Raw genomic sequence first — 26,789 nt, forward strand, 5'->3', positions numbered from 1 at the left:
GATTGGAGATGTTGTGGTAAATGAAAAATTTAAAGCGGGGGGGGGGGCTACCAAAAGAAGGGGGGGGGCAGAAGGGGTCATGGGCTTCCCGTTTATCTCCCTCTCTCACACTGATTCTGTGAAATTAACGTGATGGCTGACATTTCAATTTGGGAGGACCTGTCATGCCTTGTTTGCTCACATCGGCCAAAACACAGCTGAGGAGAGCACGGCGCGCACGTCTTCTACATCCTCCAATGAAAAGAAAGCATGGTATCTTTCTTAATCAAGGCATGGGCAGCACTGTGAGCAAAGAAAAAGTAGCTGCATTCAACAGACTGTATGAATTCACTGATATTTTGCTCATTACAGAACATTTAATTAATAAATTTATAAATATCAACATTTAAGTAAATGTTCATATTTAATGACTGATAACAAGAAAGAGAGACTGGATAATATAGGTTGTTAATCAGTGTTTTAACCAGCAAAGCCGTTCTGCTATCCGAGGCCTGGGCTCAACTGTTCCCATAAATTATGTACATTGGTTTTTCCCTCTGTAGGATTTGTGCTGACTGAGCAATGCACCATAGGCAGAAGCGCCAATAAATTACGTAATGTTTTGCATTGATATCATAAACCTTTTTATCATTAGAACATATCGCACTTGTGTCAATTATATTTTAAATAATACACATGGAAGAGACTTTAAGTAACACATTCATCCATGTTTACACTGTCACCCATCAGATGGCATTAGGCCTGAATGGGGGCTGAGATGCAAGGATCGAGCTGTTGCTGCTGGCAAGGTGTGAAAGTGGGTTCAGCTCGAATGAGCGGCGAGTCAATTATTTAAGCTGCTCTTCTATACACTACACACAGCCAGGTTACAGCGTACACCGCTCTCACTGATCTGACACGACACAGCTACAGAGCAGATGCTACGTACAGTACATGCCAACACATATGTGCAAAACATAGACACCAAAAATTATTTTTTTACTGAGAAAACAAGCCATTTGTGTCTGAACACACTGATACATGCAAAACACACTTAAACACTCCAGTGTGTACAAAAGATCTATGTAATATCCTTCATACTGGGAAAACAAGCCAACCCCAAATGTGTTTGAACACAGTAATACCTGCAAAACACACAAACATGTACAAAAGATGTCTGTGGGCATCCCAATCTGAACTAAACCATTAAGTTATACATTGAAAATTAAGTGTATAGCAACACTGAGTGCTGAATATGCAGCATACTGTGAATTTCCTGGGTGTGATATGTTTACGTTTGTCTATGGAGCCAGCGGGGGCATTGCAATCTCCCTTTTCCCTAAGTTATTAACGCTGCTCCTCAAGCAGAGCCTCTGCTGCCACACTGATTGCTTTTCATATGCATCATTAGATGCCGCATATTAACAAGATGAACAAACCATTTCATATACAGTGTCATGTGAGAACCGGCAGGGGTGGGTGGGGGGGTGAGGGTTGAAGGGCAGTGGCAGGCATATGTACACTGTAGATACTGACATACACACAGTTACATACCAAGATGATCAAAAGGAGGTTTGGTATTCTGCACACACATGCAAGGTCACAGCTGCTGGGAAATGTTGGCCGCCAATCAAATTAAAACAATTTAAACAAACCTCCAAGCAACATAAAAGAGACTAACTGAGCTGCAGCATCTGGTTCACGAAACATACACACACACCCAGAAGAGAACAAATATATAATATGCAGCATACATTTATATCTCAATAACTCGAAGAAGCAGTTACCTGGAAATCATTTCCTTCTGCTCCGATTAAGATCAGGTTCCATTTTGCCTCTCTGTGTCTGTGATACAGGCATAATGAACAGCCCAGTTATGGCGGCTCGCTACGGCCGTTTAATTAAATGAGTGGGTGAATGTACACATAGATCCAAGGAGAACGGGGTGCGGGGTAGGAGTTATCATGCCTGGTGTCCCATCGCATTACCTCACATCTCTGTTAATGAGACATGATCATCTGTGCTCATCTAGCAGCCGTGACTGTAGATACATGTGGGCAATCCAGCTCCTGAGAATAACAGTAGTCTACCCTTATCAGCAAAGTGACCTTTAGTGTTACAGAAATCTGTAATGTTAATGAGCATTTATAGTTAATTTTTACTATCTAACATTCAAACAGACCGAGTTAATTGATTTTGGACACTGCCAGTGTTTATAAGGAAAGTGGAAGCAGCTCCCTCTCCCTCTCACTCTCTCACACACACTGTGTTGTCTTAGGGCACCTTTCCTATCAAGGGATTCATACTTCATTTAATACTGAAGTTAAACTCACTAACATTCACACTTTCATCTTCAAGTCAAGGCAAAACCATGATTTTTTAATTAATTGAACAAGGTCAGCCACTCAATTAAATGCGGCTTATTCATCTAGTTTACATCATTTATTAATCTGCTGATTATTTTCTGGATAAAATCAATGAATTGTTTTGTAAATACAGAAAGTTATGCCCATTAAGGCCTCCTAGAGTCCAAGGTGACCTCTTCCAATTCCATGTTTTGTCTGACCAACAATGAAGACACCTAATCGATACGTGTGCTTCTGTGGGCAGCGCCATTCAATAGAGAACATGCATCTACATCGGTTTGAAAGAAGGAAATTAAACTTCTATTTCAGTCGAACTGTCCATAATCCAGTATTGGGAGTCCATTAATGTCTGCAGTTTGGACAAAGAGGGAAAGTGAGGACGATTAAGAAATTGTGACTAACCACAGATCAAAGCCAATTTGCTCTCCTCTGCATCCGCTAAAAGCTTTACACAATTACAGTGCAAGGTTAACTCCAGACAAAAGCAGCCATTCAACGCCATTTTGAAACATGATTAAAAAGGTATGAACATGCACACGCTCAGTACAATCTGTTTGGTGGGTTAATGTCCCCAGGTACTCCGCCTCATGGAATTTAGCATGTTTTTAGACAATTGATTACTCAAGCCTTGCATTAATGTCAGCATGATCTATCGCAGTAGCTCTGGACAAATTAAGAACAACAAACTTCTTTGGATGCTAAAAGTTTACAAGAAACCAAACTTTTGAATTAAAATCTATTGATGCAAAAAAAGTCATTGCAGTGTATGTGTCGAGGGTATGGTGGGCTGAGGGGAGCAGAGCACATGCAGCAGAATACCAATTCAGTTTGTAATTTAAAAATCAGGGCAGCAGATTGGCCTGTGGATTTAATGATATGCAGTGTATTTCTGACAGCCTGTCACTAATGGCAAATATTATTTGCACTGAAGATCTATTAACTCGGTTCTCACATCTCTCATTTCCCATCAAAGTCTGCCCTGCCTCTCCATTCTGACTCACCCTCTCTCTCTCTGCAAGTGATCTATTCACATAGTTATTTTTTCAGTCCCCTCATTTCTCCTGCTCCTTACTTTCCATTTCTGTTTCAGCTGACAAACGGACAGGCTTAAGTTTCCGGGTGAAGTTGAATTAATGTTATAGCCAGATTTGCAATCAAGATAACGACTAACTTCAAGGTCCAGTGGCAGCCTGGCCACAGAACAATTGCAGTTTTTTAAAATGATGTATCGCCCTCTCAGCCGCCGTTCTCCTGCTCAGTGCAGTGCATAAGAGTTACACCTCTCAAAACTGATGCTGACCAACACACAATGGCCCTCATTTATGAAAAGTGTGTACACCAAATTTCCAGCGTACACCTGGCGTACACCCAAAACCACGGTGACTTTGAGATATATCAATATGGACGTTGGCGTACGGCACGCTCAAATCCTACGCCAGCTCAGGAGGTGGTGTACATGTACGCAAGTTTTGAGTTAGTGCGGAAATGCGCAGAAAAAAAATTCCTAACACCACAAAACGCACTGACAAACTAAAAGATATATTATGACCCACTGTAAAAAACAACAACATAGTAATTATAAACTTCAGTGTTTATTTTTGTGCAACGTGGACTTCAATGTTTAATTTGTATGACTTTACCAAAGCATTTGATTTGTAAGTATATGTAGTCCTTCATTTGTAGTTTATTTGGGGTTGCTTTTATTTCAGTGTATATCCAAACAAAAATAGGCTGTGACACAAATAAAAGTTGGACGCTGCAGATTCACAGAACCAGCCACAAGTCAGCACCCAAATGTGCATTCAAAATGCCATCTAAGGTTTTTTTTGTTCCCCCCCCCCACAGGGTTTTGCTTTTCTCGATATTTTGAAGAGAATAATAAAATGTTTCTAAAGCAACACGTGATTGGTTTGTCTATGTTTTTCTTGCTCAGCGTTTGACTAATATCTTGCATTAAACAAAATGTAAGCATCATCCCTTGATGTCGCAATAGTAGGAATTGTAGCCGTTTCAACGCAAAAACTATAACTGCACTTAAACAGAATAATGGATGACAGTTAGGATAAATCTGTACTTAGGCCTCAGCTATACCCAGTGGAGCCTGTGCACTTTACCTGACGTTCAGGGTTAGGCCCGGCAGGTGCGCACGGACTGGGTTCAGTAATGAAAGGCTTTCAATGAACAAAAAATAATTCAGACTGACAAAATGATAAAAATTACATTCTTCTTCTTTTAAATAATAAAAATAATAATGACATTCTTCTACTAAATAACAATAAGCGTCATTAATAATAAAAATCATAATAAGAATAATAATATTACAAATTGTCATGCAGTTATTAATGTGAATGAATGGTACTCCACATCACATCATCACATTGTACGCCCCAATACATGTGACGTGATACTAAATTAGATGCTAATTGTTTCAAAACACCTCCTGTAAAATAATGCATTGTGATAGGTCATTTGCTCATCCAAACAGCTATTTAAACTGGATTTTCACTGTACACCAATTCTCAATGATGGCTGACCTGGCGCTTTTAGTGTGCTTCTCAACCCCAACACTATTAACAGAAGTCGTAATTTGGGTGCATATTTTGTTTTTGTGGGCGCCTTTAATCCCACTCTTTAAACTCCCAAATAAAACAATTTTATTTCTTTCCACTTCCCTGGTGATGGTCTCCATCTCCATGTCAGAGAAGTTCCCCTTCTTTGCCGTCTTCCATGTGTCCATGGCGTAAAATGAGGGCATGGGGGAAGCGGAAACTTGAATATGTAGGGGCGTGTTATTCTAATGACGATCGTTTTTAGCCGCGGCATTTATCAAGGGCAGGTATTGCGTACACCTGGATTTCACGCAGGTACACGCAGCTTTATAAATCACGCGGTGAGAGGAGTGTAAGCATAATCTTACGCCAACATATACGCCCCGTTTCCCGTAAGAATGATAAATGAGGGCCAATGTGATGAAATGTGATGAATCAGCTCAGGTGCAATGTAAACACATGTTAAGAATGTGTAATGTTATGCTAATTTGTTGGTCATTTATAGAGACCAATTCAATCTCCTGGTCGCTTTTGTATGTATGGGGTGGGGGTAACATCTGTGAATGATTGAACAACTAAATTTATTCATTTAAACAAGGCAGCCAGAATACAGCTAAACCTCAATCCCCCACTGTGACCCATCCACCAATGTGTCCCTGAGCAAGACATTTAACCCCTAGTTGCTCCAGAGGTGTGCGACCTCTGACATATATAGCAATTGTAAGTTGCTTTGGATAAAAGCGTCAGCTAAATGAATAAATGTAATCACAGAGTAGACAAGGCTGTCACAACAGAAATCAGTAGCCATTTTATGACTACGGTAAAAAAAATTTTATAAAAAAACTAAGGGAATGCAATTAACTGAATTTGTAATCAAATCGAATGAGCAATGGTCATCAGACAACAATAAAAGCTTATTAGCATCTCAAAGTTAAATATTTCATTCTTAAAGCATAATACTGCATACCTTCAGGTTCTGTGACACACCAAATAACCCTAGAGAGACCTCTATGCATAAGAAATGGGAAGTAATTACTGAGCAAATAGTGAGGAGCTATTAAAATCTGAGATGGCATAAATCGAACTGTTTAACAACACGCAGGGTGTTGTTAAAGTTTTTTATGATGCACATATAGGGATATGTATTAATGCACACAAGAGGACATAACAGCGCAGTGGATATACAGCACAACACCCAGGTTGGCGTGCAGAGAATGTCTTTTTGGCCATATATAGTGTGAATTTCCTCCTAAATGTAGAGCCACTGAAATTAAGATGAAAACAAAAGAGATAGAGAGCATATTGTAGCAAAGAGAAGGATCCGTGTTGGAGTAAAGACAAACCCAGTGTGTAGGGTATAGCTGAGAAGATGATTGTGGAGAAACCGAGCACACAATTTACCAGATGATCATTGCTTTGATCCACCTGCTGTGGTAGAAACCCACAACACCAGCATCTACTGTTCACCATTACACCAGTAAATCATACAGCCCTGGATGAGAGATGTGGGAGCAGTGTGTGTGTGTGTGTGTGTGTGTGTGTGTGTGTGTGTGTGTGTGTGTGTGTGTTGTGTGGAGTTTGTGTGTTTTTATTGATCTGGGTCGATGTGCATTTTCAAGTGTACAGTAGCTAAATTCACTCTGTAATTGTAAATTGATCGAGGACTTTCTAAGTGCTTTAAGGTGCATTTAATTGAAAGTGGGCAATTTCAAGTTTGAAGATGTTTCTGTGCTGTGTGTGTGCACAGCTAAAGTCTGTACGTAGGGATCCTTTCCTGCTGATATTCGGCCTGAAGTGAAAAATTAACACACTGTGTTGTGTGTATGTGCCTGTGAGAGTGTGATATGTGTGCATGCATGCCTGCCTATCTTTGTGCATCCTATGTGCATTAGAGCTGGAAGAATTCTTATCTGCTCCGGGGTGAAAAAAGCAACGAGAACAGGAGCAAATTTAGGCTCAATCGAAGCGCAAAATTTGCATTTGGACCCTGACTGGGTGAAGCCGAGTTACACAGTTCATATGACTTTGAATGCCAGCCCCGACAGAGAGCAGAGAAAACCACTGTAGAAAATTCTCAACAGTCGTTCTCCTCTGCAATGCAGTGTGCAGACTGGCACGTGAGTCATAAATTTCAAGGTAGAGGGTTTCTTTATAACGTTCGGCTGTTCGGATTGTTGGCAAGCTGTTGATTAAGGTGCAGGTGTGGCAAGGCTGGTGAGCTGAGATGAAATCATATTGCTTTTAATTTATATATTTGTCGCTTTAAAATACTTTCAACAACAACAACAGGCAGCCCTGAAACATTTGAAGTAACCCCATACATCTACCCACTTCTCCTGCAAGATCATCATCTGCACAGTACAACTTATTTGACTTCAACTGCACAGTCCCAACAGTGTAGAGTTTTGAGCTGAGATTCAGCCAACAAGGTAATTTTAACTGACCAGTGTCATCTATGAGTGACTAGAAATGAAGGAGAGATATTCATCAATCAGTCATCTTCCTCCAAACTCTACTGGCTGATATCTGGAGGACCCTGCCATTAACTCCTGCAGGTTACTCCCTCTAAACTCTAGACTCACTAGAGTTTATCTTCTTTTTATTGTCGCAACAGTGACTGGAAATCATTTTCATATCCACATCTTTTTTTTTTTTCTCCTTTTGACAGCGGTGACCCCAGGGCATCTTATCTGGATGCTTTGTCAATGCCCTTTTGGCGTCGCTTTTTAACGCCCTGGGTATACTTTTTGTACTTGTAGCGCTTCACGGTCAAGTTAGCAAGAATAACTATGCAACGTCTGGTTAGACTTTCAAAATAAAGCTAGCGGTTAATGTTGTGAAACACTGCAGTTAGGTTTGGTTAGGCTCTAAAACTACTTGCTTAGGTTTAGGAAAAGATCATGGTTTGGGTTAAAATAACTACGTTACTTACATGACTTAGGCCCCATACACACAACTGCGTTTTCGAATTAAAATGGAGACCTTCTGCTACATTTGCACCTCCCGTCCAGACTAAAACGACGAAAATGAAGACCTAAAACGGAGAAGTTTGGAAATGCTGCTGACCCCGTTTTGCGTTTCAAAACTCCGGAGGCCGTTTTAGTGAAGACGGGCCAAAACGGAGGACTTTAGAAACGATGACGCAGCCGCTCACGCTCGGCTCTCTGTTTTTTGTCTTGCAAAGCAGAAACAATGATGCTACTGACCGGGTTTTTGACATTGTATTTTTATTAAAATATTATGTACGGTGCAAATAACACTTATCTGCCTACACTTGTACTGTGCATGTTGCCGTTTACTTTGCAACGACTCCCAGTTTGTTTTCCGCTGCCACACTCAGTCCCAGCTTGTTATTGGTGCGTGCAAAAAAACAAAAACACAAAATAAACTGGTCTGATGCTTCATCTGTATTTATTTATTCCTTTGCCAAATCTTCTGTAACTACGGCATAGACCACCTGCTTCATGTTTACACTGGCATGCGCATGCCCAGTGTACCTGAACGGGCCCTAGCTGTGTGTTTTCGGTCGTTTTAATGTAGACGGAGATCAACTCCAAAACGCAGCTAAAACGCTGGTGTGGACGGAGATCGTATTCGTTTTAATTCTCCATTTGTAAACTAAAACGGAGTAGTGTGAATGGGGCCTTAAATTACTTACATAAATTTTGAATTTCATTTAGGTGTAACATTAACGCGTTAACTTGATCGCCTGTGCCACTGGTCAGTGTCACACTTAAATGAAACACATCACCTACATCACATGTAGTGTAACTATCTTAAGTCTATATAAATTATAGGTGTAATGTCATGGTTCTAGGTTCTTGTTTGGTATATACTGTTTTAATTTTGGTAAACTCTTCCTCTTGTGTCTCTGTGTTCTCTCGTCTCTGTGTTTTGTCCTTGTGTCATTTATTCATTCGTTCTCATTCCTGTTTTACTTGGGTATTTTCTTTTTCTCTTACTTCTGGTCACTTTCCTTCCTGCTCTTGTGTTTTCAAGCTGTCTTGTTTAACACCTCCCTCTTGTGAATTTTCATTGTTTAGTGTTGAGTCGTCTTTTTTTTGTCAAGTGTCGCTGCCATCTCCTGCGCCTGGTTTTGAATTTATTTTGGATTTTGGATGTTGCCTGATTCATGTGCCTGGGTGTTTGGAGTTACTTTAGATGTGTATTCTTTGGATAATTGCCTGCATCCACGGTTCGAGTTACATGGAAGCCAGTGGGAGCTCAGCTCCCATAAGGATGGTCTGTGGGGGTGTCTAATTCATTTATCAACTACAATAATTTTGAATCACAAATAATGTATTTTTCATTGTAATTAGCATCTACTATTAATTACATTAATCACAAACGTCAGACGTAACAGACGTAAATGAACACACTTTCCAACTAAGCTGCGCTTCGCATGACTGACAGGATGGCTCCGCACAGTTTTGACCGAACTGGTTGAGGCCGCGACCTGCGAAAATCAACTCAGTTGTATTGTGGTCTACTGTATTACTCTGTATTGACTGCAGCTTATTTGTTTAGTATTTAGGCTTTTTGATGCATCCTCCAATTAGTACAGCACTACATATAATATGCTTGCTACCGGCGACAAGCAGTGCGTAAAATACTTTAATGTTACCATAGAGGGCGGAATTGCGGTCTCTCCTTGAGCAATAGTCTTTGATGGCATTTTTCAGGCGATTGAAACTTAACAGATTGCCTAGTGTGAGTAGGCCTACACCCTGTTGCAATATCACAGACATCTGGGGCAAGTAGTGGACTGCTGTGTGTGTGTTTGTGCGTTGGCGTGTGTGTGAGAGAGGGAAATGTTGAATCACGTAATAAGCAATGCTCTCTCTCTCTCTCTCTCTCGCTAACATGGCTAACAGTGCTAAAAAATGGCTGTAACCTCGTTTTGGTTCCTCAACTCTCACTCTCTTGAAACCTTAGTATTTAAATGTGATAAAACCCTAGTTTAAGACTGTGCACAAACTTTTTTGTATTTTTTAAAAATTAATGTGGCTAACTTATACAGTATACATTATTAATAGTGTTCGTTTCTTTGTGGTGGCCTTGGAAACACAGACTTGCTGGCTTTTCTCTCTGTTCTTTGTTTCTCCCTCACTATCCTCTTCAGTATAGATTGAATTACAGGCGAAGTGGTGCTTTTTTATATATATATATATATATACACACACTTTTCTTTTAGGTAGTGTATGAGAAGCTCAAGGTGACCACAACAGGGATGGTGTGATGCTGCTGCTGGTATGAATAAATCCCAGAGGTATTCAGATCCCTAAATTTCAGAACATCCCCTTTCTTGTGGGTGACAACCTACTACTGATGCTGGCCCTGAACCAAACAGCTTCTGCTTGGCCTTTAAAAGAAGGCAGCCCCATCACAAATAACCAGAGTGTGTGTGTGTGTGTGTGTGTGTGTGTGTGTGTGTGTGTGTGTGTGTGTGTGTGTGTGTGTGTGTGTGTGTGTGTGTGTGTGTGTGTGTGTCATGATTATATGCAATTTATTGTTATCGGCTTCATGTAGTCACATACATCACATTAATCCTGCAGGCTTTCCAGTCTGGTGAGCTAAGAGGCGTGTTAGTAAACACTATTGGGAAAAAAGACACATATGCAGGCATGTAAGCATAAATGGATGCACACATTTAAAAGACACATGGGGACGTAGACTGCTCTGTGAGTGATGGTGCTGTCCATATAGGGACACTGACGCACAGTCCGTGTAAATACTATGATGCATGCCAGATCTATAGGTCCAGATGACACTCAATACCAAATTGATAAAATGACTAGATTATTAATTCTTCCAATCAGTTCAGTTCACCTATCTGCAGAGATTTTCACAGCACTTGCAGCTATAATCGGCTGCATTAGTATAATCTGATTTTAATTGAAAAAGTTGGCACCCACACTCACTTTTGGCTCTTTGAGTAAGTGCATATATAGAGTAATAACGTTATTAAAGCGTATGCACATACTGGGAGTGTTAATATTGACATGGCCAAATGCATTTTTAATGTCAAGTTTACCCACAGCTTTACTGCAAAGTTAGTGCAATTATTAAAGGCTATATGCAGGAGAAGAATCAATTACACACATCTTCCAGGCAGATTATGAGACCAACACTGGTTTAAGTTAATGTCACCCTTACTTTTAACTCTTTCCTGCCTTTTTTTCCACCTCACACATAGTTATAATTCCTCAAGGATCACTGTTTTTCTTTTGACCTATCCTATTTTCTCTCTTTTTAAATCTCCTCCCTGTTATCTACCCTTCTGTGCCCCTTTTTCCCTGAGAATTTGTGACTTTTTGATGCCTTTCAAACCTGTGCTACCATCAGTCCAAGCCTGTAAGTGTGTAAAATTGTGCTTTATACACTCCAGCTATGGCTAAGTTACACACTGATCTTTATACATCGGCACTCCTCAGCTTCTTTATCCATCCTCTCCCCCCCATCTCCTCTCCTCTCTGTGAACCCCGAGCTGAAATGAAGCCTCGGGGCGATGGGGGAGAGTTCTCTCTGAACCAACTTGGCTGGCGACGATTATCCAACAAGTCAATAATGAGCCCTCACTTTGGGAAACAATCCAAGTCAAATGTGTGCTCCGCTGATAACGTTTCTAATCAGAATGGCATGCCTACGTGGCAACTATGTGAGAAAATGAGAGAGAGAGAGATAAAGAGTTGGAGAAAATAACGTGCACAGACAATTTACTGCACACTTAGCAAGGTGCTGAGATAATTTAGGAGTGAAGGAATCCATGCATTAATTTTGCATTATGGGATTATTGCTTGACTCGTTATTGACAGATTAAATCTAAATTCTTCTCTGCAATGGCCATAATCATTTTCCAAAAGATTTAAACTGGAGCAGTGCACAAGATTTCCTCTGTGTCAAGAGAGAAGATGGGCAAAATACGACTGCAAAGCTACTTTTAATGAATACTGAATTTCATATCGCCGCTCAGAGGCTTGAAAAAAAGTCTAACAAAGACAAACTGAGGTCACAATTGTCTAAAAATGCAAATAAAAGCTCTGAGTATATATTCAGTGTGCAGGTATATTTTCAGAAGTTTCCTAGACATTCTTACCTCCTTTAATCCATATCTCAATCCCTGTCACTCATCTCATCAAGCCCTCTATTGAAGCTCCATCATGCCACTTCTCCTTCCTTTCATCCCTTCATCCCATCTCTCCAGCTACATCCCAGATTAGCAGCTGTAGCCCTCACAAGCCACAGTAGCAGACACAAGATTGTTCTTTCCTTTGCTGAATAATCTCTATTCACACAGGAAGATCCAACCCAATGTGCCACGAATGCTGCTTAAGCGTCAACCACACAGAGATACTAAGTGAGGAAGAAAAAGGGAGCAGCAGCTGAGCACACATCCAACACCAGTGCCTCTATCGGGGGGGAATTAACTGTTTGTAGTGAATGGGAGAGTCAGTCTGTTAGGCTCCCATAAGAGAACAATGGCAGTCTACAAAATGCTGCAAATATGCTACAGCATGTATTATAAATGTTTCATATAGAGTGAGGCAGCAGTTACATTAATACCTGTGATTCACCGGAAACGCTTTTAAATTTAACTTTTCATACAGTTTTAAAACAGAAAAATGTTTATCTACTGAAAAAAATGTTTACCTTACAGCTTAATTTTGACATTTACAGCTTTGCATTTTTGACGTTTCCTCCTAAAATCTCAATCTAAATCAGCAGCTTGTGACCCTTCATCTCGCTATTCAGTGACAACATCAGCTGCAATTGTAACACACAATACGCTGTGTGGTGCACATTAGCCATGCCGTACGAATACCGGGTTTTAGGGAATGTGCTACAGTATATTAAGACAAGGCCTGGGATGGCCGTGAGGGAATGAGTGGCTATTTCTGTAGCAACAAAGACGCAGGAGCTACACAAGAGCATCATTCACTGAATTCCCCTGTGATGAGAGAGGAGAGCTGCATGCAGGGAAAATAAAGAGGAATGAACAAGGATAAGACAGGCAGAGAGGAATAATTAGGGCCGAACCAAGCACAAGAGAGGAGGGTTATTTTTGGGAGATGCCAATTCAATTACAGGGGATGGGGGTTTGGCTGTGGCTCTGACATAATGGGGGCTTCGGGCTCTCGTACTGGCCGGGACTCCAGATCCCTATTAGACCCTAAGGGGGGCCTGACTGGCAGCCACAGCCCACCTGCTGTACCTTAGAGTGTGTGTGTGTGTGTGTGTGTGTGTGTGTGTGTGGATGACCAGAAAGCATTGTCTATGTGGATCCATGACAGATTTGACACTTGTCACATTACGACACACACAGATGCACACACACACACACACCAAATCAATCTGTTATACATTCTGGCAACAGCAAGGGGAGGACATGTCGACTCCACATCCACAGATATAGAGACAGAATCAAATACACACACACACACACACACACACACACACACAGTGTTTATGGTTGTGTGACACCCACCACCGTGGCTCAATGTCAGGCCCAGGGAGAGCAGCAGTTTGTCAGAGGTGATTTGGGGAAAGAGACGGCAGAATATGGTATCGAATGTAGAAGAAGAACAGCTATTGATTGTAGCCCAAGAAAGCAGGGAGAGACTGTATAGCACTTTTGATTTGAGCAGCAGAACGATCACTAATGACAAAGAGCTGGGAGGCAGTGGTGCTAAGTGCACCGATAAAATGTGTTCTCATTTCAACAGTAAATCCAGCAGTGAAACACTTTCAAATTAATGATTTATAAGGAAGACACAGTAAGAAAAATAAAAACAATCAAAGATCAAAAGGAAGAAACAAAATGTTAACATGGTAATGGCTGATAATGTCCATGTGGCCCTATTTGCTGACGGATCAGTGTTGATAACAAAGCAACAAGCCTAATGTACTTCCCAAGGCTGACAGACATGCATATTGGCTTTATGATAATACAGTGCAGGTGGCAAATCAATAGAGTCAACAAGGCAGAGACACTCCGGGCCTAACAGTCCATGTCAGGCAGTATGAACTTGCTACAAGCCATTCACACCTGCAATACACAGGGAAGCAAAAAAGCAATATTATTTCACCTTTTCTACCTATCCTACAAAACAACAGTCCATGGATCTGATTGAGTGGTTCAGTCAGTCAGGCACACAGCATAGACACACAGACAGAAGCTATTCCTCAAAATGTAGCTTTATGAACTATAACACAGATCCTAACGTAATGGAGACTGACAGGAGTTGAAAATCTGTCACACCGCAAGAGTGAATTTAAATTAGAATACAACTAAATCAGATTTAACATTATTTAATAAAGTTTGCATTTAGAAAACTCCCATTTTCACATAGTCCTTTTGCATTCTATTGAAATGACTTTAACCTTGTAACAAAGCTTTCTTATAATGGCTGCTGTTAGCTGAAGCCAACAAAATTTCAAGTGTCCTTAGATAACCCAATAGAACCACTCATAAATACAATTACCTCAAAACACACACCCACCCCTCTACAATATCTGGATGGCTTACACCACAGGGAGTCCAGACCACTGTGGGCTTGTCCTTTCAAGCCACACACATTCATTTCCACAGTGGTTCCTGAGGCACTCTCTGTGATAAAAAATGTTTTTTTCATTTTAGATGAAAATCTGCAATGAGTGTAATCTCATAAAGAGAAAATCACATCACTATACCTTTGCTTCGGATCACCTTCGGTTTCTTGTAGAGAGAGAGAGAGAGAGAGAGAGAGAGAGAGAGAGAGAGAGAGAGAGAGAGAGAGAGAGAGAGAGAGAGAGAGAGAGAGAGAGAGAGAGAGAGAGAGAGAGAATCTGAGTGGAGCAAAGACATTTATCACAGCTGGACAGGTGTAGCTGAGGTAGAGGTCAAATGACCAGGACTGCCTGGGAGATTACTGCTACATGAACGGAGACTTAAAAGGTGTTGTGCTCCAGCAATTACTGCATATTAACTCACTGTTTATCCCTCAGAGTGCAGCCACACCAGGAGGAGTTGCAGCAAAAATGAATTCATGCGTCCTATCATGTCCGTCACATAGTTTGGACACTCACAGCACGCACTCAAGCCACATAGAATACCAACAATATCGCATTCAGGTTGAGGCAAAAATGGCTCGTCCATTACAGGATGTTCACACACACCTGTCAGCTTATAGCACGAGTCATCATTTGTGTGCTGTCACGCAGAGTAGGCAGAGCTCATAATCAAACCGCAATGAGTATATTACTATCTAGTCTATACATTTAAATTAAATCTGGTTTAGATCTGTATGTAATGGTGTTATAATCAAAATAAGACAATACGAGTATAGCAGAAAGATCTAGGGTGTCCCTGGCCAGTCATCTTTTCAATAACTCCGACAGCAATGACAAGGACTGACACGCCATCCATTCTCCTTTATTGGTAACCTGACATTGACTCATAGGTCACACTGTAGCTTAAAGGTTTTAGAGTGCAGAGAGACAGCTCCTTGTACATAGGTGTCCCCATGCGTTTCAGAGGACCTAGCACTTTTATGCTATATGTTTAATGTATTTTAATTGGTGTAATATTATTCCCTTAAATTTAAATGAACTTCATTTTTACATTGTAAGATAAAATCAGCTACACCTTTTATGAAGTGATAATTCCTGGTTAATGCAGTAATGGGATATCTTTACCTTGTCTGACATTATATTATTTTTTATTACGTTTTTGACCATTTAAAGTAAAATATTTAAGACATTGACAAATATTAAAATTAGCCAGCAGAAATATTATCAGTTGCAGCACAACTACACATTCTGCCTCTTCCCAGAATTACAACGATGTCATTTTCTCTCTCTCTCATACACACTCTCACACTACATTCACACTGATATGGCAACACAGTTGAGATCCAACACTGGCAGATCAAAGACTTGGCAGGCAGTCTGCATGCAAGGGCACGCTGTGTGTTTACTTCACCATCAGCGAGTGTCAACCTTCACAACCCCAACTCTCAACTGAACAGACAGCCTCGATGGCAGCCATTTATCTCCCCATCTGATTGCCGTCAGCTGTCTCCCACTGCCAAGGAATGGGGCTGCCTTTGAAAGGGGCAAAATAGCACCAACTGATACTGTAATGTAAACAGCTTTTATAAAAGGCAGGGGCAAGTTTATAAAGGGCAAAAAAATCACCAAGGAGCTTAAAACTACTGGGCAGATTGGAGGGTTTTGATTTTAGTAATGACAGATGATGGAACGACATCACAAAGGCAAAGTGTTCATTCCTGAGAGGAAATATTTTAACATGCATTAGCAAATAAGCATTTTAAAAAGAGGTGGTATTATGCTTTTTGGCTTTTCCCCTCTCCTTTATTGAGTTATATGCATGTAATAGGTTTGCAAAGTGAAAAAGCCCAAAGTCCACTCCAAAGGGAGTTCCCATCTCCTACAGAAAACACTGCTCTGAACTGCCTGAAAACAGCTTGTTTGTAGTCCAGCCGCTTCCCTTTCATCCCTGTGACGAACACAAGAAAGCTAAATGTGCCTCATATTGCGCTCGCCAAGCGGCTAGTCCGACACGCCCTCAAAAACACCAGTGGAAAAACTCTGAGCTGCAGCACACACCTCCTCTCCCTTCCAAACACTAGCTACCCTCCAGGCAGTCAATGGACAGATTTTACAGATTAATAACTCACCACTCTGAAACTGTTGCTCCAGTCTATGTTGCTAAGCTGGTCGGCAACATGTACAGCTGAAGCCAAGCTGTTTACCGGCTTTTTGCTGACCCGCCCTCCTATGCTTCTGATTGGCTAGTAGTCCTTTACTAGGAACTGCGCATGTACAACTCCCAACAAAGGTCATTTGGAGAAAAGATCTCCAAAGCTAAAACGAAGCCTTCAACACAGGGTGAAAAGAGGAGCTGCAGCAATGTGCATTATGACAAAAAATGTTTTTTTTTGAAAATTAAACCATGTAAACCTGTTCTGGTACAACCCCTAAATAAGATTTTGAACCTGAAAATGAGCATAATACCACCTCTCTAATACTGACTCTGGGAAAGTGTTAATTGTGGTGCAGAGTGTATGGAGAATTCAGGATTGTACTGTCAACAAATCCCATGAGATATCAACAGTGCGTTAGTCCGTCTCTCAATACTTTTAAAACTTCCTCAGCCAAGACAAATCTTTCAAGAAATGGATCATAATGTATGTTTTCATTTTTTGTTTCTGTTTTTGTTTTCATAATGTATGTTTTCGAAAAAAAAGGTCAAATCATTTCCTTAAACAGCCGGGCCTTGTAGTTTGTAGTTACCGTGACACAGAAAGGAGTAAATTGTGCATTTGTTAGTACATCAGCAGGACAAAGTATGTGGGCTTAACTGAAAATAATACAGTATAGTACCCTTGTTGATTGTAATGAAGGTGTGAACAGTGTGGCTCATTTATTGGATTGGAACATTGAAGGTTTTAGGGGTATTCAGTGGAACTGTGGACAGTAAGAAAAATATTCAATACTTATCCTTTAACACAAAACTCTACAACTTTATGCATCTTTTAACTCATTATTATGTCTTACCATCCTAAACACAGACTTCTGAGTCGAATCTATAGTCAACGCTTTCCTTTGTTTCTGCGTTTTAGTAATTTCTCTAACAACAGCTGCTGTTCAATATCGATCAGTTCCAATCACCTAATGTTGCTTTAAACAGAATAACTGTAGAAGAGAAAATCTAATATTGATAAGCTGCTTGAAAACACAAAAAACAAACAAAATTAATGTCAGGCTACAAAAGCAATGGGAGGGGAATAAAAAAAATACACACACAAAACTGTTAGCGACTTCAAACTGTGTGTATCGATCCCAGCCTCTAATAATTCAGCTGGGTCTGAAGATGACCTTCTAAAAGTGACAATAGAGCCTTTTTCCATTCATTATGACCCAGCCTCAGAGGGGGAAAGTTTTAGGAGACAACACAGCTTGTAAACAGACAGTAACTAACAATACACCTATTTATCTACTAGCTGCATTTAATGAGTGTAACTTCATTAAAAACTGTAACTTCATTAAGAACGGTTGTGTGTTGCAGCTTAATTATTGCCCAGAGGAGGGAGAAGGCAGTTCCACATCCAAAGAAAGTTCTGGCACTCTCTGTCCTGGCACCCATTTTAGCTACAAAGAGTGTGCAGCTAACACAGTAGCAATTTTACCTCTAACAGGAGGCACAGAAATGTATAAATACAGTACAGCATACTCTGTTGTAGTACTTTAGTCTGGTTGTTTCTGCTGCCTCTACAAGCTTTTTTCTTTTCCACCAAACATGACAGTCAATTATTACATTTATAGCAGCTGCTTTATCTCACTACTTGGATCTGACATGTGACCTGTATGTTCCTAGTTTGAGGGATAAATAAATCTTCATTAAAAACCGCAAGACACTACAGTAGCTTGAAAGTGATTTTCTCGCACACTTCCCACACATGTACATGAAAAATTGTTCCCTCAAGTGTCTTGTAGATGTTAATGAGGATTAACCTGGCTGGCTGGCATAGACACAGGCCGAGAGAATTATGGGCCTTTGAAAAGAGAAAGTTCAAAATGGATTCAGATACCGTGTATAGTTCATGGGCTGTGATTTATCTCGCCAGAAATTGCCTCAAAAATTGACTCGTCTCTTGAAGAATGACTGCAGATAATTCAAGCTCTTATCGGCCATTTAAAATGCATTCAACTACTCAGCAAGGAAAATCAATGAGCTTTCTTTTCTGCATCCTATCTCTCTGTAAAATGTGATGTCCAACGAACAATTCATGGGTAAAGGAATAGATCGACATTTTTGGAAATAGGATTATTTTCTTTCTTGCCAGGAGTTTGATAAGACAATCGACATAATTCAGTCTGTCCTTTCAGGAGGTGATTAGCTTAGCTTAGCAGGGATAAACAGCTAGCTTGGCTCTGTCCAAAGTAAAAAAAAGAAAGAAAAAAAGACAAATTGAATTTCAGGCAGGTGTATTCTTTTTACTTTGGAAGCACGGTGAAACAACTCTTTCCAGTCGTTATGCTAAGCTAAGCTAATTGCCTCCTGGCTCTAGATTTTTACTTAATGGACAGACATGAGAGCAGTGTGAATCTTTTCATCCAACTCTGGCGAGAAAGCAAATGAGCCTACAATGTCAAACTATTCTTTTAATAACGCAACATAGGCTCCTCACTTATAACCCATTTGCACTGGTCTGAACATACTCCATGGGGTAAGATGAGGTCTCTTGTGTCCTTAAAAGTATCAGCGTGATGATAGGTGATGAGAGGACAACACTGTAGCCTTGAGCCAGAGACACACTGCCACAGACAGAACATGACAGACACCGATGACAGGGGACAATCAATAGGAGACAGCAAGAGAGACACACAGTGGGATGGGCTGAAAGTGAGATGAAAGAAAGTGGACCGAGTACGACAGGGAAGAGGAAGGAGTGAACGATAATGTGGGTAAACAGAGGGGGAGGGACAGTGGATTGGAGCAAACAAACAGGGATTTCCAGATGAAAGTGGGTAGAAAGCAGTGACAAAAAGGATTAGCATTTGGAAAGACTCTGTGTGTGTGTGTGTGTGTGTGTGTGTGTGTGTGTGTGTGTGTGTGTGTGTGTGTGTGTGTGTGTGTGTGTGTGTAACACACATGGATGAGTCATAGCTGGACTCATGGTACCAGTGAAACAGCCCAACAATTTTGATCCAAAAAATGTACTGCATCTTTTGTATTTGAGGTTTTGTAGGATTCACAACAATGTTTTAATGCTTTAATGTACATTCACACATACTCTCCCCTCAACACACTGCCTTTGTCATAAACAGAACTGCACATCATTCTGTAATCATCTGTTTATGTGTTTGTATATCAGCAGACATGTGCACACATAGTTGGGATGACATGCAGAGATGAGCATCGATGCACTGCGGCTTAATGCTGAACAAATCTTTATCTAGACATTAATCCCCATATTAAGACAGGCTTAACTGCTGCATAATAATGCCTTGCTGGGTATGAGCATGTCAAGTATAATTTCAGGTTGATGAGAAGACAGAAATTTCAATTTTAACAAACAATTTCTATGAGAGACATCTGCAAAATGCCCTATCCAATATCTGGAGAAAAATGTCCATTCTTTGAGATAATCATGGTTGTAAATGCGGCATATGTGACGCAAGGCAGGGAGTCTTCATTTGGACAGGTAATGCAATAATGAAATAGTGGTTCATCATGTCACTGTAGGGATGCGTTCATACGTGTCAGCCGTGCTGATGAATCGTAATCCAAAATAAAAACGAAGCCAGTGTCATTAGCAGGTGTTATGGCAACCGGAAGTGACATAATTGAGAGTTGAAAATGGAGTGAGAGTAATTAAGTAGCAAGCCTTTCAAATCTCACACACACACACACACACACACCCCCCTTCAATTTTCTCCCTGCTCTGTTCTTGACCCAACATATTTGGGTTTTCCCCTCATTTCCAATCTGCCCACTCTCAATATCACTTTCATTCTGTCTCATGTTTTTTTTGTCCACACACACAGTCCTACACAGAAACACTCTGTAGGCCTGAAACTTCATACAGTGGTGGGCTGTATTACTCTGTGAATCACTGTTGCATCCTGCTGCTACTGTACACTTGTGTCCCACACAGTTCGAACCACACACAGCTACAGGCCTGATAGCCCCCGTAACCCTCTCTACTATCACCTCTGAGCCCTCAAACCTCTACACCAAATGGTGAGATACAAATTTACTTCTTATCAAACCAACAAGGACCACTGCTAAAGTGCAAACAGCTGTCTTTTTTGGATAAATGCGGGAAACATTTAAGGACAATTTCAAACAAACAAAATCTTAGCACCAGCACCTCTAAAGATCACTAATTAATATATCATATCACGGATTAAGGGGTATATCATAACCACTTGTTGAATTTGCAAGAGACAGACTTAAAAAATAAAAAAAAAAGAATGGTTAAAATCAAAGGCATGGTGAGCTTTAAAGGTGCTGATAGTTGGATGTTGTTACCTTCGGACAGAGCCAGGCTAGCCGTTTAAGCTAGCCTGCCTGCTGCTGCTTTTTGTTCAGACATGTGTGGCATCAATCTTCTCATCTAAGAAGAAATAGAATAAGCATATTTCCCAAAATGTCAAAATATTCTTTCAGTATTTACATAAACACTTACAAGCCCGTTTAAAAGAACATCATTTAAAATATTTATGCAGGAATGTTAACGGTTCTCCTTGACATTGTGACTAAGCATCAATAAAGCTATGACATCATACTGTGCTGTAGCTTCCAATAGCCCTAGGCTGTAAAAAGGTTATAACATAACTATCACAAAGCAAGTCACTATAGAGGTATTGTAGGATATTTGGGGCCCCGGGAAGCATGTGGTGAACAGTATTTGTGCCACCGCAACTATCGGCAAGTACAAAACAATAGGGTATCTGCAGTTAGCCCAAACTGAGTCCATAAAATATGACTGTAATATAGGAATAAAATTTCAGAGGACAGCATATACTCCAACAGGTGCTAGGAGAGATAAGGAAGGAGAGAGGTGAAGTGGAACGGGAGAGAGTGTGGACAAATGTTGGGGTGTCAAGTGTTTATTAGAGTGGATGGACAACTTTATTATGCATATTATCTGAGCACATCACATTATCTCTTATATTTTGCACAAGCACAGAGTAAGTCATCCATTCATATACCAGTGTTTAATGGGCAATGCTGCAGTTAGCACAGTGTCTTCAACTGTTTGTTGTCTTATGTTCGAGACTATTTAATATGCCCTCGACTGTTCAGTAAAATCACTTGAATGTTCTGCAAACTGCATTTTTATTAAAATGACTTCATAAATAGATCTAACTTGAACTGGGGGTGAAGAGAAGGTGTTGAGCATTAGGATAATAACATGTCGCCAATCCAAAGTAGAGCCATACATTACAGCATAACCCAGAAATCTGAGCCACTACAGGAAGATTTCCTTTAGGTGGAGAACATAACTTTGCTCAGTGTTACCTTGGGAACTGGCTCGATAAAATTACAACTTCAGTCTTCCTGTCGTGTAGAAACTAACGAGGAAAACAAGACCATGATTAATAATGTATTAAATAAATGACTCTGCTGTACAGAACCCAAGGCTCTGCCAGAGGTAAATCATTCTCGAAATGCCTTTTCAAATTTTACATAAATTCCTTTTTATGGGCCTGAATATATTTTATATTTATCTGTCATTAATTAATATTGTTTGGTACGTTTTATCTTGGCTTTGTTTTATAGTATGCACAGTTTTAAAAAGAAGCTCTTCAAATAACGAGGTGTCATTAATTCTGCATCAGTCTTTCAGAGGGTCTAAAAGTGATGATCAAGTGTCAATGCTGCATCTGCCATTTCAATGATTAACTGCACAAACCGGCCTGCAAAACACAATCAATGACAGAAACCCGCTGAGTGGACACAAAAAGGCAGTGATTAAGGAAACCTACAACCTTCCCTTCTGACTTGGTCTCTCCTGTAGAAGAATATCTAGGGGAAACTGCATTTTCAGATACCATGTTTTCATCCAAAGCTGCGTTTGTTCAAAATATTAAAACCTACTCTTCCATGAAACTGTCAGTGTTAAACTCCCATGCCTTATTGATTTTTGATTTTAAATAGCTTGAAAACTCTATGAGAAAGATATGATTTGCTTTACACTCTAATCATAGTTAACTTTTACATAGAAGCAGCAATAAATAGATTTTTTGACCACTTGGTTTGACCACTCAGTGAAACAACTTAGATATTCTTCATTGATATATAGTGAACATGTTAGCAAACAGTTTTACACATCCAGCAGACACGGAACAAAATTCGCATTCAGTTGGAGTTGTGTTTGGGGCCACCTGAGAAATTTAAGCCTAATATTCACTCTGCTTTTAATTTTTGGTCTCCAACTCCTTAGGGAAACATCTGGCTCTTTAGTTTCTAGATGAAACAGTATGTTCACCAGCTAGCCGCAAACTTTGCCTTTCTGCTGTTTGTTGCTGAGAAGCTAGCATATAGTGGGTTTATTAAATTATATTCAGCTTTTATGAAAACAGCTGCCTGCTTTGGACAAAATCAATACTGATTAGAGCAATGAGAGTGAACTAAGACTATAAAAGGTTTGGGCTGTAAAGGTAAACTGATGAGCTAAAAGATGCAAAAATGCCACAGAGTTGAGTGGAACTACACATACGGGTGCAATTCTCTGTGGGTTTGTCATAACGAGCAACCCCTGTCTTATTACACATAGTCATTTAAGCCTTTGTTAATATAAAAATATCAATTGGTACAGCTTTAAACAGATTCTATGAGTCAGGAGAATTTGCCGCCCACTTTCATCTACTGTTTATTTTTTTCAGACATTATTTTTGTTTTCAGTCAATCATATGTGGTTTTTCATGGAGAACCCTGCTGGATGCACTGTGTTTATCATAAAAGAGCTAAATATAAGTATAACAAACTATGGAGAAGAGATGCATCTGTGCATAAGGAAGGTCATTTAATTATTTTGTTTGTTGTCAGACTGTCAGTCTGAGTTGTGCGGTTATGTAACAATTTTCTTAATGCACCAGGGTGAAAGTGCAATGTTTGCTTCAACATTAATCTAAACTTAACACTAATATTGTAATTTGCCTGGGGAGAACAACTTGATATAAAAGCAGTGATTTCTCTTAAAATTAGGGAGAAAATAAGAAGTTGATTTACTGCACTCATGTAATAGACATCAATGCAGCTGTGCATAGTAGGAATAAAGGTTCTTGTTTCAGAGTTGTGCATTTATTCAGGGATACAGTGTACAGAGAAAAGAACAGAGCAGTTCAAATAAAATGCCTGTAGTTATTAGTATGAACATTATGAAAGAACGGTTCCACCTTTTTTTAATATCAGACAAGAGTAGGTATCTGCTGAGAGGGATAATATTAAACCACCATCACCAGAAACCATCAAGGCACATTACTTATTGGAGCATTTAGCCTGCAGGTCTGAAGACATAGGCTACACTTATTAGAGAAGCACTGATCAAAATCATTTATTATCATATAGAATTGAGGTGAAGCATGGCTCTCCAGAAAAACTATGCAGAAACTAACAGGTTGTTCAGGGGCAAACTCATCCGGTGTGTTCACGTTACTTCTGGCCCATAAACAAACACCAGTGAGGCCAACAAGAGACAGCAGACATGGAGCTGAACTGAGCCACACTCCTGCACTGCTGCATTGCAGTGCAATGACCCAGGCCTCACATGTCACATCGCCGCTAACAGCAGTACAGCTAATTTAACTCCACGCACCCACTGAGCACGCTTCTAAATCAGTGTTTAATCACTAGAATGACAAGCTCAGCTAATTATTGCCCTCCTCCTCACCCACATCCTCCCACTCTCTTTCCCCTGTCAACTCTTTCTGCGGTGTGCTGCCTGCTCAAGTGCTTAGGCGACGACTGGCTATTTCGAGCCACGCTGTCGTCTGGAGCTATGTTATATGAGCGTCTTCTTTCGGCCCTGCTAATTATTACGATCATCCAGCACCGCTCAAAGATACGATTCACTGCTTATTTGAGTCTGTGCGATCCAAACAGCCTGTCTGTGCTGTGATAGCTTGCTGCAAGTGAAGACATGGCCAAGTTTGACTGGATGTCTGCAGTAGTTTGTCTTTACACAGAAGCAGGACTGAAATGCTTTAAAGTGTTAGCATTCGCCTTGGAGGAGCATTTTTAATTCGATATTTCATATATGGAATGGATAAAAGAACAGTCAAAATGTAACTCTTCTCTGATTTACAAATCTGTCTGTTGTCAGCTTTTAACAAGCATAGACCTGAACTCGCATAATCAAATCCACAGCCACGAGAAACTCTGAGTCTGTTTGAGTTTAGAAATGTATGCCTAAAACTGTGTCTGTGTGTGTGTGTGCGCGCGCATCTGTCTATCCTTGAGATGCCTCTGGAAATGAAAGTAGGGAGGAATGATTCGTTTTCAGTGGGACAATATCCACCAGGAGCTCCTGCTTTGACTCACTAAGCACTCTCAAATGAATGTAACCAGGCACTACAAAGAAATATTAGATTTTCAGGGTGACATCTCAGCACAAAAATTCCCAACAGTTTGCTTTTAAAAAAGCAACACTAAAGCCTAATGAGACCTCAGAGATGCAAAAGTCATCCCTCATTTGTCACACATTGATCGTATAATAACCAACCTTCCAGTATAATAGTATAATCACAAAATAACCCAAGACATGAGTAATCATGAAGCTAATGAGGCCAAGTTGAGAAAAACAGAGCACTGCAGTAAAATGTGCAGTGACACCTGAATCCAGAGGAGGGCACTAAAAGCAGTGAAGAATCTATTACATACTGTAATTAATGGATTATGCCTGCTATAAACTATAATCACTTCTCTCACAGAGAAATTAGAAAGGCCTCAGATGACACTGGATTTTTGTAAAAAAAAAAAAAAAAAAAAAAAAAATGCAGAATTCTCAGTCACCAAAAACTAAACCCTTTTTCTTTGCACTTAAAAATCGACAGATGCATCAACTTTTATCTTACAGCTGAACATCTGAAACATAGTTTTGACAGCTAATTTTGACCGCAAGTCTTTTTTAGCAACAAGGCAAGGCAGACTTAGACTGCTTTAGGCCTTGTAAAGAGGGGAAAAAGGTCTGATTTGAGGTTGTAGTTTAAAAAGAGACTGGCAGAAGTGTTGTGTGTCACTCAGTCTGGTCTGAGGCCTGTGGTCAGCCAGTGGGACTAACAAAGTGCAGCCATGTGTAGACAGTCCAGCCTGGTCCTGACAACATGGACAACAGTGCTCCCTATGGGCCCAGCAGAGAAGGTCATTTTCTAAGGCTGCACACAGATGAGAGGGTTTGGAGACTTGGAGCGAATTTGAATGGTTTAGAAGAATTTTACTTTCCTAGCCACTGTTCCTTAAGGGAGGGAAAACATTGTATTGTTGGACATAAATAGGCCACCTATGGCTGAGCACCACATTGCAGTCTAAGTATTTGGACAGTGTTTTGGCCGTTGTCCAACACACTGGATTTCAAAAGAAACAATGGTTTTAAAGTGCCGACTTTGAGCTTTTAAGGCTGTTTGGGGGTGTTCACATCTATATTGGGTGAACTCTAGGGCTCACAGTGCTTTATGCTTTTAGGAGGTATATATAAAAACAGCTATCCTTTCTTTATGATTCATTGGATGTGGATGCAAACACTGCCAAAATAACGCTGAAAGTCAGAACTTTACACTCATTCATTGTCATTTTTTCCTTTTGAAACAAATATGTTGGTGAACAGGGACAAAACAAAATAGTCTGAATACTTAAAGATTGCACTGTATGCTATTACATGCTTTTTTTAAAGCTCACAAACCCACTTACAGAACATTTTCTTTGCTATTTCATTTTCACAATCCAGCTTGCGGTCGCGCCTGGCAACCCCTCGAAGAGCAGTGGCAGAGCTCCATTAACATATTTGGGTTAGCCTCTCACAACCTGGCAACCGAGCAGTGCAGCTGTGCAAAAACCCCTCCATAGAGAGGACACAGTCATAAAAACACAATCAATTTCCAATAAAACCAGGGACGTGACAGGGTCAGTTTGACTCCTGTGCAACCAGCAAAACAGTCGCACAATGAGAAACGCAGGTGATGCTGCTACATTACTCAACCATCACAAGTTAACATTTCATTGGGTTATCAATCTGACTTCTCCACTTTAGCTAAAAAAAAGAAGGTTAAACCTGCTAAAAATAGTGAGCAGGATGCAACCCAGGCTTCATATATATTTAATTGCAATTAAAGATGAATGTTGGGTTTCCCTAAATGACAAAGAGAAGTCTGGATATGCACTCCA

The 26,789-nt window shown here is 40.3% G+C and overlaps 1 protein-coding gene across 8 annotated transcripts in view; it reads right to left on the reverse strand.

Annotated features, from left to right (window-relative positions):
* The window catches only part of myripb (myosin VIIA and Rab interacting protein b), a 124,240-nt gene that overhangs the window by 69,414 nt on the left and 28,037 nt on the right, over nucleotides 1-26,789 (reverse strand). The window contains exon 1 of one of the 8 annotated variants that reach the window (XM_046065979.1): nucleotides 11,991-12,240. The exons of the other annotated variants lie outside the window; for them this stretch is intronic. The gene's annotated coding sequence lies outside the window, so the exon portion shown is untranslated. Of the gene's footprint in view, nucleotides 1-11,990; nucleotides 12,241-26,789 lie in introns of those variants that run through there. 8 annotated transcript variants of the gene reach the window in all.

The sequence above is a fragment of the Micropterus dolomieu genome, linkage group LG01, assembly GCF_021292245.1.
Source record: "Micropterus dolomieu isolate WLL.071019.BEF.003 ecotype Adirondacks linkage group LG01, ASM2129224v1, whole genome shotgun sequence".
NCBI lineage: Eukaryota > Metazoa > Chordata > Actinopteri > Centrarchiformes > Centrarchidae > Micropterus > Micropterus dolomieu.